The sequence below is a fragment of the Dryobates pubescens genome, chromosome Z (assembly GCF_014839835.1).
Source record: "Dryobates pubescens isolate bDryPub1 chromosome Z, bDryPub1.pri, whole genome shotgun sequence".
In the NCBI taxonomy this organism is placed as follows: Eukaryota; Metazoa; Chordata; class Aves; order Piciformes; family Picidae; genus Dryobates; species Dryobates pubescens.
This window is the reverse complement of record NC_071657.1, coordinates 89,438,031-89,451,129: the sequence shown is the minus strand read 5'-3', so window position 1 is coordinate 89,451,129 and position 13,099 is coordinate 89,438,031. Positions and strand designations below refer to the sequence as shown.

Genomic DNA, 13,099 nt, shown 5'->3' with positions numbered 1-13,099 from the left:
CAGTTTACTAGCTTTTTTCCTGCACAGACTGGAGTATATGTAAAATAGTAGGAGGGGGTTTTTTTGCTTTGTTTTTCAATATAAAAAGCACATTTAGAACAATCAAAAAGAAGGAATTATTTTAAGTTTTTCTAAGAAGTGCATCACTGTTTCCGCTACATCTACTCAGACTTTATAGAAAAGTGTTTCAATTGCACAGCAGCTGTCAGCTGGAATGGAAAGGAGCCTGGACCTCAGCAAGAGGCCAATAATCTCCTAAATCATTCTCAAACACCAAGAATGATGAGCACAGCAAAGACCAGAAATGCCACAGTACAGACAAGACAAACCATTGCACTTATCTAGACCTCTTTCCATAGCACACCAGCCAAAAACACACAAACACAACAAAAGAAGAAGAAGGAGGAAAAAAAAAGGAGGACAAAACCCCAAACTGTTTTTAAAACTTTGGGGAAAACAAAACAAACCACAATTTAACAGAACTTTAAAAGCTAAGGACATCACACACTTCCCCACAAAATCCAAAACCCAACAGAACTTTTTATTCTAAAACATAAAGATATTTGACAAAGAGGAAAAGTAAAGTGTTTCAGTAGATTAGTTAAGAAAATATAAAGAAAACCTGCACATAGGGAACTGAAAACAAAAAGTCTTTCATCACAGACGGCAAAATTTTCTGCTATAGGCTGTCCTTCCCCTCCCCACCCTCTCAGCATTTTTGGCTCCCATGGTTTGTTATAGCTCCCATAGAAGATAAAGTACTAAACTACAGGGCCGTGAGGTAGATGATAACTCCATGAACGCTGGAACGAGTCCAGAGAAGAGCAACAAAGTTGGTGAGGGGTTTGGAACATAAGCCCTACGAGGAGAGATTGAGGGAGCTGGGGTTGCTTAGCCTGGAGAAGAGGAGACTCAGGGGTGACCTTATTACTCTCTACAACTACCTGAAGGGAGGTTGTAGACAGACAGATGTTGGTCTCTTCTCCCAGGCAGCCAGTACCAGGACAAGAGGACACAGTCTCAGGCTGCGCCAGGGGAGGTTCAGGCTGGATGTTAGGAAAAAGTTCTATACAGAAAGAGTGATTGCCCATTGGAATGGGCTGCCTGGGGAGGTGGTGGAGTCACCATCATTGGAGGTTTTCAGGAGGAGACTTGATGGGGTGCTTGGTGCCGTGGGTTAGATGTTTGGGTGGTGTTGGATTGGTTGATGGGTTGGACGCGATGATCTTGAAGGTCTCTTCCAACCTGGTTTATTCTATGTATTCTATGAAGGTATATGTGCAAAACTGCTGCAAAGCTGGACTCTTTTCCATGAGGAACCTATAATAGTCTAATTATTAAACAAGCTTTGCAAGCACTCCTAATATGCTACTCTTGCCCCTTTTGAGAAGGGAGAAGAGAGGTGAGCCTCTTGTAGAAGTACATTTTATATATTGAATGTGCAAGTCAAGTCAGCATAATTAAAAATTCATGCACACAAAACCAGCATGCCAGTTTTAGTGCGTGTCACAGCTGTATTTTCTCCAGAAGAGATAGTTAAACACAGACATTAAGAGTATAGCTTGTGCATCGTAATGCTGATAATCTTTCACCCTGTAATTGTGTTGTGCTCTTGTTTTCTATGTATGTATCTTTCAGTTGCAGTGATAAAAAAAGGTGAAAAGGTGAGGGCTGCCTTTTCTTGGTACTTTTTAAAAGAGGAAGTCACCTCTCAAAAGATGTAATTATTGGAACTGATGCAAAAAAAGTCAGCATCCTGATTCAGCAGAGCTTTATGACAACTGTTCATTTGCCAGAGGGGGAATAATGGAAGCATCATCAATATACTGCTGTTTTACAAGATAGGGAATGACTAGTAGAAATTCACCAGGGAGCATCAATACACGTCAAAACAGTATTTCTGAATGAATCATAGGTATTAACATGAAGCAATCTCTACTAACAGTGGCATTTTTTCTCCTTTCAGAACTAATGTGATAGTAAATACTGAGCACTGTCTTTTTTAGTTGCAGCAAGTTAACAATAAAGAAGTGCTTAACTCCAGGGATTCTCAGCAGCCAATGCTGATCACATGGTTTAAACTATTAGCTCCAAAGTTAAGTGTCTAGCCATCTATCTCATCTTTCTTCAGCTCAGTATTAAAAAACAGCTTTCAGAATACAAACCACTGAAAACATCTTTGGGTCGGTGGTAAACCTGTCTGGTTAAAACAAGAGACAGCAAAATCATGGTAATCTTCAGCCCAAGTAATTTCACTGAAACTGTGTTTTAATACATAATGTAATGTCAGATTCAGACTGCATCAAGGGTGAAGGGACCCTCAAAGGTCATCTTGCCCAACCTTCCTGCAGTGAGCAGGGGCACCTCCACCTAGATCAGACAGACCAGGGCCACATCAAGACTGAGCCTGAGTGTCTCCAGGGATGAGGCCTCAACTATATCCCTGAACAACCTGTTGCAGTATTTCACCACTCATTGTAAAGAACTTCCTCCTTACATCCAACCTAAATCTGCCCTGCTCAAGTTTAAAACTATTGCCCCTCGTCCTACACCTACAAGCCCTTCTAAACAGTCCTTCCCCAGACTCCCTGTAGGTCCCCTTCAGATACTGAAATGTAGCTGTAAGTCTCTCCAGAGCCTTCTCTTCGGCAGGCTGAGGAGCTCAAATTCTTTCAGCCCGTCTTTGTACGAGAGGTGCTCCAGTCCACCTTCCTTTGTGGCCCTCCTCTGGACCCACTCCAGCAGGTCCATGTCTCCCTTGTGTTGGGGGCCCCATAGCTGGACACAGTACTCCAAGTGAGGTCTCAACAGAGCAAAGTAGAGCAGAATCACCTCTCTTGATCTGCTGGTCACTCTTCTTTTGATGAAGCCCAGGATGGTGTTTTCCTACAAGTGTACATTGTTGGCTCATGTCCAGCTTCTCATCCACCACTTACCCCGAGCCCTTTTCTATATGGCTGCTCTCAATTTCATCATCCCCTCAACATGCATTGATATTAAGGATGGCTGCAGGACCTTACACCTTTTAAGTTACAATTAACTTCTTGAATGGTCAAAAATCCAGTGATGCAACAGTAAAAGAGCTTAGTTTTACTAAGTATAACTACAAGTTTATAGCAAAACTGTGCACTATGCACACTGTTCATTACAATGACATTTATCCTTTACTGGTAAGTGCAGGACACCCTGAAAAGCCTCATTCTCAGACAGCACTCTTCTGCAGCAAAGAATGATTCATGTCATCAACTAATTTCCCCTTTTAATCTCAAAAATACTTAAAAAAAAAAATATTTAACCTTGTGAGGTTATAGGAAAGAACTAGGAACTCCACACAAGATAAAGAGAGAGAAAAAAAATAAAGTAAGAGTCCGGAAGAATACTATTGCTGTCACACACTTACACTTCCTCTGTGTGAATAAACCCACACTCACAGTGAAAAAATAAGGGGTCACACAAGTGTCTTCTCCCAAACCACATCACCACCATTTATTCTCTGGACAATCACTTTCTACATCACAAGCCTTGCCCTGACACTGAAGCACAAGCCTTTGTGGCAGCCAGCCCTACAGAGCAGCCAGAGGTATCCATATCACTAGCATCTCTTCTGCTGCCCACCTTCAGTACCCAATTTCTCACAAGTCATGCGCCTGAGCTCCCCTGACCTAGTACACAATACCAAGAACATGCCCAAACTTGAGGTTCTCTTTAGCTTTGCCAAAGCCACAGGCATTAGCCATTGCCCAGCCTCACTGGTTGTTCACACATAGGTGCAACAAGCTCATGTTGTCCTAAGAATATCTACCCAACACTTAAACTCTAACTACTTTCTCATTTCCCCATCCAGCATATTTTTCTCTATCTCAGGTCAAAGCAGGGAAGCACATACAATGTCACTAAAAGCAATGGGAACACTTAGTTTCCCCACTCTTTATCTGCACATCTTATTTTCCCATCCTGAGTAACCTATCCTCCTATCACAGGAAAAGTCAAATGGAACAGAATTATTTTAAACTTAATGTCACCTACAAAGACAAATAATTCTTGGCTTGCTTAATCTACTATCACTGACTAATGAAAACACACTGCAAAATACATTGAGAAGCCCAAGCTCTACAGGAGAGTGGGAGTGATTTATACAGAGTTAATCCCACACTAAACAGAATCAGACATCAGAGATAGTAAGGGCCTTGGGTTATTTAGCAGAATCCCTTTATCTGTTCACAAATCTCTGGCAAAGATGTGCTGAACTGTACAAATTTAAGCATTTGAGCCGAAAAGTTAAAGCCCCATAGATATTGCATCACTAACAAATCTACTATTGTTCCCTCCTCCTGAATTTTTTGCATCGATTCTCTACTCCTACACTTCCTTTAAATATTCAAAATTTACAAACATGAAACTTCATTTTTAATGGATTCAGCTGAAGCAGTACCAGACTCTGTTGATATTATACAATCAATACAAACTGAAGCAAGACTGTCAATGTGAAGATACGTTAAACACCGTTTTCACAGTCAGTTCTAGTCAGCTAGGAGAAAGCTTGCATCAACAAGACCTTAGACACAGCGAATTACAGGAGAAGATTAGAGAAAAACCATAATGCAATATTGCTCTGATTTGTTTACTTGGCATATTAGACAGCACTCCAGGCAAAATCCTAGTTCAAGTGAAGTCCAAGCAAATTTGTCATTCACTTATTACATACAACATTACTCTGTTCTTACTCCAGTTCCTTTGCAGAGTCATGTCAACAGACATTCAGCTCACTGAGAAGCACAATAAAAAAAGACAAGACTTACTGCACAAACTAAGACGTACTGCTGTCTTTCTCTACTCTTAGTTTCTCCATCTCCAAAACAAAAGGCCACTCCTTGTGTGCCCCTCAACATTGAGACCATGTTCACTGGTTCGATCATACATAGAATATATTGCAATTCCAAAGATATTTTATGTGCAATCCAACTGGGCTAGATTGGAATTTAAACATCCACCTCCAACTAGAAAATGATAAGAGCTCCACCTGTGAAATGCCAGTTCCTAAAAGAAACCTACATGGTAACAATAGGTAGTACTTCTTTACACTGAACTTCCTAATATTCTGTTATCAACTATTCAACTAAATGCATTCAATAATGGACACATACAACCATCTATACAAATGCAACATTAAATCTATGAAGAGACAAACCCATGACTTTATGGATTAATGTTCTGAAACAGCTTAAGGCAGAAGTCAGCCATTAGGGCAGGAGTTAGGAAGATGGGAGTATCGATTTTATTTACCTAAGACAACTGCGAAGTCCCATTCCCATAAACTCTGCCCTTACGCATTTGATAGGTCTTGGAATGGTATCTAATGGAAAACTGCAGTCTAGAAATACCTTCAGACATTGTAATAGCTTTCTAAACATTATCCTAAAATGGGATGAGAGTTGGGTGTGTTTCCACCCTTCAATAAAATGGACTAGCAATTCAGACATTTTCCACCCTGGAGGACTATCAGTGCTAATTAGCAGAACATCGACAAGATTAATAGCTCCACCTTGGTGATAATCAGGTGACTGCAACCTGATTTTATTCAGGTTATTGAAACATACTTAATACCTTCAGTGCTAGATACTCTACAAATACCAGACAATATCTAGCATTTAAGATACTTTTCTATGCCTTCAGCTGCCTATGAATCGCTACATCTCCTTTAGAGTTATCACTTTGCTGTTTCAGGCAAGCCCTTGTGAACAAGGTCCTCAGTATGTCAAACTCTGAGAGACACTTCAGCATGTGCCAGTGCCCTCAGGAATCCAGATATCTGCAATAACCAACAGAAGTTCCCTGCCTTTCATCAATTATGAGGAAAGAATTGGAACATCCTCAGCTACTGAAGTTACAAAGTTACAAAGTCACAGAGACCAGCGTACAAATCTTCTTTTTTCTATTTTAATGACTGAACAAACTTGGCTCTCCACTGTACCCATCACCCCTAAAGACTCATGTAAAAAACCCTACACACCTACTTCTACCATATTTTGCTTATCAGCAATGGCTTCCAAGCAAAATCAAAAGGAGACTATGCAGCTGTAGAAAATACATGTACATTATTACAGTGTCTATTCAAAATACAAGATCTGCCTATGGAGCAAGGACTTGAGTCAAGACCTAACAGTTTTCAGGGAAATGCACCAACCATAAGGCCCAAGGTTCTCTTGTCCAGAGGTGGTCTCAAGTTCAGCACACCAATCACCACCATCACCTCCACGTATAACTGCCCATCCTGTTCTGGATATCAACACAATGGAAAAATGCTTCCTTTTGCTGCAGCATACTTCCACTCCAGCAGTCCTCATCAAGTATCTGGACTGGTAGCTAGCACAAGTGACAGCGGAGATCTTCAGCTGCTTCCTCACTTCACTAAAGATACATTTGTTTCCAGCAGTTTGACAGTGATAAGCTCTGCTCCAGTGTACTACCTGATTTACATCTATTTGCACTACTCTTATACCTAATGGTAGATTATTAGGTAACTCTCAAAATGCAAGGAGTAGAAAGGACTGACAGCTCCAAGAACAAGCCCCACACTACCTCAAATGCAGAGCCATCATCGGTGTGCATTCACAGGCCCCTAGACAGCAAATCATAGGAACAAAGGCAGGAAAACAGGCTTCTCAGACACGCAGGAAGTATGCACATAGCAGGAAAGGCAGTTACTTGAATCTATAACCCCAGAAGATGTTACGGATTGCTGTGCTCCCACATCGGGATTTTCAGTAGTCTCTGCCACTAAGCAAGGAATTAAAGCTTTGCATTGATTTGTTCTCGTTTCACTGGTTATTTCTCTCTAGTTATTTCAAGCATTATCCCTGTGCAAAAAGAAGTGGCCCACAATCAGCTCTCAAGAGGAATGTGATTAGGCTATTGTTGCAGCAGGATTTAGAAATTGCCAATATCACACACAAGAACTTAGCTTTCATGTTTCTCCAGGCACTGTTTCTCCCTCAGAAGAGGCACAGACTCCTCATCAGAGAGGAGGAGAAGTAACATTGTAGGGAACATAGAAAAATAAGAAATAATAATAATTAAAAAGGCAGCAATGAGGCAAGTGAACCTTCTTGTGAACTGCTTACATCACTTCACAAGACCAGGAGCTTTCCATCTATTCTCTTCTTCATTCGATGTTACCCATCTCTTGGTTTGCACAAGGTGAGAGAACAAGGTAGCATTTTATTGTTTTGCTAGCAGATGCACCCTTTGAAAAGGTAAGAGAATTGCATGGAGAAAATATTCTTGGACTGGAAGGACAGATGCCTGCTACTGCATACTGACTTATTGGCACTGAGCTTGGCTTCAGCACAAAAGAATCTGAGCTCGTATCAAGCCCAGTTCTACTCAAATGCTGTTTTGCTCCAGTTCATACGGCTGTTACACAATCCTTCTATTAGTAAACAAAATCCCATTGACAGCTTTCCATGACTGTCCAAAGACATGAGCCAAGCAGGTCATTGACAGGTATTTAATAAATTAATTTACTCCTAGTTAATCTAAGACATCAGAGGGTCTCTCTAAAATAATGTAAAGATAGTTTCTAGCATTTGATTTTTTTCTGGTGGTGGTCTTTAAATAACACTTATCTGCAGCCCATTGGTGAAAGGCAAGAAGACTACAGCTTCTAACAAACTAGCACTGACTCCATTAAACTGTAAGCGTTTCATATCAGTTCTGCACGCTCACATTCACTACAGGAACAAACAGGAGAATTTGTTATGGCTCTGCAATGCTGATAAAGCAGAATTTAACCGGTCTTTTCACGGGGAGAAACTTAAGAATGTTACAGGTGGCAACAGCAGCGCTGCCGTGCTGCCAAACACTGTGCAAGAGAAACCAAAATCTTTCCCCTGGTCTGTTGGAAGTTTGACGCACATGTTATGCTTGATGCGATTCCTAAAGCAAACGAATTAAATTTTTTGAAGTTACAATAACGCTTGATCGTTCCAGCTCTCGTAGCCAGAATAAGGCGTAGCCCTGTGCGTGCCCGTGGGGCAGAAAGAGACTCTACCGACAGCGGTGCCCGGGGACCCCGCGCGGCCCGGCCACGCCGCCCCGCCTGTGGCCGCGGAGTCCGGCAGCTAGATCTCCCTTCCCCGAGCTCCCCCACCAGTTCCACGGCGAGAAACTGCCCCACTCGAGCACTTCAGATTACGTTGTCCCCGCGGACACTTCTTTTATCGGAGTGGGGCAATCAGAGCGTCTCCTCCCTAGGGGCGGATTTAACTCCTGCCCGATTCTCCCAGGAGAGCGGGTAAAGAAGGCGGTGCGGCTGCTCAACGGGTTCAGCCGCACCCGTGCTGTCACGGCTCGGGTGATCCCCTGCCCGAGGCGGCGAGGCCGGCCCCCGCGGCGACCCACGAACGGGCGGACTGGTGTCTAGGGAGAGCGAGGATGTTGAAATAGCGCCGGCCTAATCGCACCGGAGTACCACCGCTCACCCCCGCAGGCAGATGTGAGCGCCCGTCAAGCACCGAGGGGACAGACAGAAAAATCACAGAAGTATAAACAAAGTAAATACAATAAACAGCCAAGCGGCAACGGCTCAGGGGCTGCGCCCCCACCATCACCACCCGGTGCTCTCCGCTCCCTCACATAGGGAAAACAAGGCTCTCCGGCGGCGGCGGCGGCGTAAGACAAGGGGAAAGTTTCCGCCTATAGCACCCAGCAGAGGGTTTGTCCACTCTTGCGTCCCCGGCGGGGGAATCTCCCGGCGACAAGAGCGGTAGCAGCCCCGCGCGGTCGGCGGCGGAGGCGGGGGCAGGTGGGCGCCGCACACAAAGCTGCTATTCACAGCGCCCGCCGCCGTGCCTGCTGGCAACCTTTCCCACCCCCCCCCCCCGCCGCCTGCACGCCGCGCTCACCTCATGGACGAACCTCGTCCCGCTACGATCGCCGCCTCAGCCGCCAAGAGCCGCGCACCGAAGCCGTACCGCTGATGAAGGGCGGAGCGGCGCCGCCGCGCGCCCCGGGACACTCGGGCACTCCGCACGGATAGGGCGGGATGGGGGCGTGACATCACTCCGCGGCCACGTGATCGCGGGGCTCCGGCCCCCCGTGGGGAGCGGGAGGGGCGGTGAGGGGGAAGAGGGGGACTGGAGGGCCTCTTCCACCCTCCTCCTCTAGCTCGTCGCGGACAGCCGGAGCTCCGCGCTCGCGGAGGAAGGTCACATGGCGACTCGAGGTTCCCGCCCTGAGGAGCGGGGTGCTGAGGGGAAGGGATGGCTGGAGGGATTCCTGAGGCCGGGCCACAGAAATGGTTAGGGGGCTGGAGCACCTCTGCCATGACGTTAGGCTGGCGGAGCTGGGGGTGTTCAGCCTGGAGAAGAGATGACTGCGGGAAAACCTTACTGCAGCCTTTCTGAACTTAAAAAGGGGCCTCTGAGAGAGATGGGGATAAACTTTTTAGCAGGGCCTGTTGCAACAGTACAAGAGGTAATGGTTGTAGAAGAGCGTATATTCGGAATGGTTAAAAGACAGCATTTTTACCATGAGGGTGATGGAACACTAGCACGGGTTGCCCAGAGAGGTGGTGAAAGCCCCATCCCTGGAAATGTTCCAGGTCAGGTTGGGCAGGGCTCTGAGCAACCTGATCCAGTTAAAAGATGTTCCTGCTCACTGCAGAGGGGTGGAACTAGGTAACCTGTAAAGGTCCCTCCAAACGTGAAATGTTCTGTGGCTCTATTATGTTGGTGGTTGATTCTTCAAGGAGCACACCCTGCTCACTCAGGGCCCCCTGTGTGAGAAGGGTACATCAGAAGGTAGGTGCCAAGTCCACAATGCTTTCTGGTCTCCTCAGGAGAAAAGTGAGTGGACTCAAGTCCTTCAAAGAGCGCAAGTGCTTCAGCACATGAGAGCAGTCCTGTGCTTCACTTCTCTCCAATGCTTTTCCATGCATTGAATTCCCCTTTCTCAGACTCCCTGGCAGGAAGGACTGCTTCAGAAAGAGAAGTGGGGCACTTGTTTACTGTCCAAATTAACAACCAATCTATTGTTTGATTACACAGGACCTTAGAGGTTAGAAAATCACAAACGGGCTTTAAAGCTGTGCCAAGTACTGCTTCACTGGATGCACCCCAGAAGTCTTGTTTCTATGTAGGACAGAGTCCTCAAAGATGAACCTCCAGAGCACCCCTTCTCAAGTCTCCTGGCAAGCTGATGGCAAACCACCTTTGTGTCTCACCAAAGAGATCCTGTGCAAGCAGCTCTGTGAATACTTCAGATTGTCCTTCAGTTGGTGGTCTCTGCCTACCATCCCACCACAAGGGTCCTGCCACAATTCCTAGTCATTTTCCCATCATGTCATGCCCATATATTGGTCTCAGTCACCATAACCCATGTTCCCTGTCACAGAAGGTCTCCCTTAATCTCTCTGATCGCTCTTATCTTCTCTGGGCTCAACCATATCCACACTTTTTAAAGTGGCAAACAGTACAGGGAGGAAATGAGCACTTCAGAATGTAAGGTCATTACTGCAGTAGTGGCAAGTATTGTTACTAAACAAATACACTTGATTATCACAAGAAACATACTTTCCTCTGTTAATCTACAGCCAATTTTTTTGCCTTGTGTTTTGCCCCTGAGAACAGGCATCGTTGTGCCAGCACTACTTGTGGAAAAGATGCACACCAATGTTAATCTAATATTGTTAATGCTGATAATTTACCTTGCACAAAACTAATAAAACCAGGAAAATTAAGCTCAACAGCTAGAAAATGTGTAATTGTTACACAGTTATTTTTAATTCCAGCAATTTTAAAAAGTGAATATGTGCATGTAATATGATTAGAAAATCTCTTGCTTCTTCTTCCAGCACCAGCAAAATTCCACGTAATCATGAAAAAAACATGAAAATCAGTAAATATGCAAGCATAGCCTCTTACATTTTGAGAAGTCTGACCACCAATTTCTGTTCTCAATGCCAGCATGTCACAAAGATGGCGTTTCACCCCACACAACACTACAGGCTTGGGGCTGGAAAGCTCTCTAGCAGAAAGGGATCTGGAGGTTCTAATCAAAAAGTGGCTATGAGCCAGCAGCGTGCTCACGTGGCCAAGAAAGCTAATGGTATGCTTTGTATTAGAAATAACTGTGGCCAGCAGGAGTAGGGAGGTCATTGTCCTCTACTAAGCACTGCTAAAGCCACACCTAGGATATTGTGTCCAGGTTTGGCCACCTCACTAAAAGAGAGATTTGGAGGTGCTGGAGTGAGTGCAGTGGAGGGCAAAGAAGCTGGTGATCAGCCTGGAGAATAAATCTTATGAAGAGCTACTAAAGGAGCTGGAGCTGTCTAGTTTGAAGAAGAGGAGGCTAAGAGGACAACTCATGCTCTCTACAATTACCTGAAAAGACTTTATAGGGGGTTTGGTGCTGGTCTCTGGTCTCTTCTCACAGGTGATTAGCAATAGAATAGGAGTGAATGGCCTCACACTGCCACAGGGCAGCTTCAAGCTGGACATGAGGGGGAAAAAAAATCACAGAAAGAGTGGTCAGACATTGGAGTGGGCTGCCCAAGGAGGTGGTTGAGCCACCAAGCCTGGATGTGTTTAAGCTCCCTTGGATGTGGTGCTTGGGGATGTGGTTGAGGGGTGAACTTTATGTGGAGTCGGGTTAATGGTTGGACTTGATGATCCCAAGGGTCTTTTCCAGCCTGAATGATTCTGTGATTCTGTTTGGGATGCTTGCATGTGATGGTTGCATAGAATAGAATAGAATACAATAGAATACAATAGAATAGAATAGACCAGGTGTGGTGGGTTGAGAGAGAGGGCCCAGCTTTCCCTCCCCCACTAAGAAGGAATAACAAGACCACAGCTAACTCAGCTGGTGAAGCAAAATAGGGAATGCTGTATTTACAAAGCAATTTGGGATGCAGGGAATTTATGTACACAAATATACAGTATTTACAATATATACAGAAATATACAGCAAGGAAACAAGAACAGAAACAACCTCCCCAGAAGAGGGGGTTTCCCCCTGTACCTCCTTCACGAGCCTACCTCCCTTTTTCCCCAAAGAGGGTTAGAAAGAGAAAAGGGGAGTTAACAAGGCAGAGGCCTAGTGCAGCAGGATTAATGCTTATCTGTTGTTTGGCCAGAAGCCCAGAAGCAGACAGCGAAGAGGAACACACAGGAGCAGGAACACATCCACACTGACCAAGATTCTAACTGCACCAAAAACTTAAAACTGCACTCCCACCTATCTACCAATGAAATTCATTTAGAATACCAATATTTACAAAAATATTCAGCCAGAGTGTCCCTTTCTTAGAGGCACAGCCTCAAGCGGTCACACCAGGTTGGAAGAGACCCTCAAGATCACCACGTCCAACCTATCAACCGATCCAACCCATCTAAACAACTAAACCATGGCACCAAGCACCCTGTCAAGTCTCCTGCTGAACATCTCCAATGATGGTGACCCCACCACCTCCCCAGGCAGCCCATTCCAATGGGCAATCACTCTTTCTGTATAGAATTTCTTCCTAACATCCAGCCTAAACCTCCCCTGGCGCAGCTTGAGACTGTGTCCTCTTGTTTTGGTGCTGGCTGCCTGGGAGAAGAGATCAACATCTGCCTGTCTACAACCTCCCTTCAGGTAGTTGTAGAGAGCAATAAGGTCACCCCTGAGTCTCCTCTTCTCCAGGCTAAGCAACCTCAGCTCCCTCAGCCTCTCCTCATAGGGCTTGTGTTCCAAACCCCTCACCAACTTCATTGCCCTTCTCGGGCCCAGAACTGAACACAGTGCTCAAGGTATGGCCTAACCAGTGCAGCGTACAGAGGCACAATGACTTCCCTGCTTCTGCTGGCCACACTGTTCCTGATCCAGGTCAGGGTGCCATTTGCCTTCTTGGACACCTGGGCACACTGCTGGCTCATGTTCAGCCTACAGTCAACCAGTACCCCCAGGTCCCTCTCAGCCTGGCTGCTCTCCAGCCACTCTGACCCCAGCCTGTAGCTCTGCATGGGGTTGCTGTGGCCAATGTGCAGAACCCGGCACTTGGATGTGTTAAATCTCATGCTGTTGGACTCTGCCCATCTGCCCAGCCTGTCGAGGTCCC

At 45.4% G+C, this 13,099-nt stretch overlaps 1 protein-coding gene across 2 annotated transcripts in view; it reads right to left on the bottom strand.

Annotated features, from left to right (window-relative positions):
* Positions 1–9,021, bottom strand: part of RAI14 (retinoic acid induced 14) — a 99,785-nt gene extending 90,764 nt beyond the window's left edge. The window contains exon 1 of one of the 2 annotated variants that reach the window (XM_054177983.1): positions 8,904–9,021. The gene's annotated coding sequence lies outside the window, so the exon portion shown is untranslated. The remainder of the gene's footprint in view (positions 1–8,903) is intronic. The other variant, XM_054177984.1, reaches the window with a different exon arrangement.
* Positions 9,022–13,099: the final 4,078 nt, after the last annotated feature.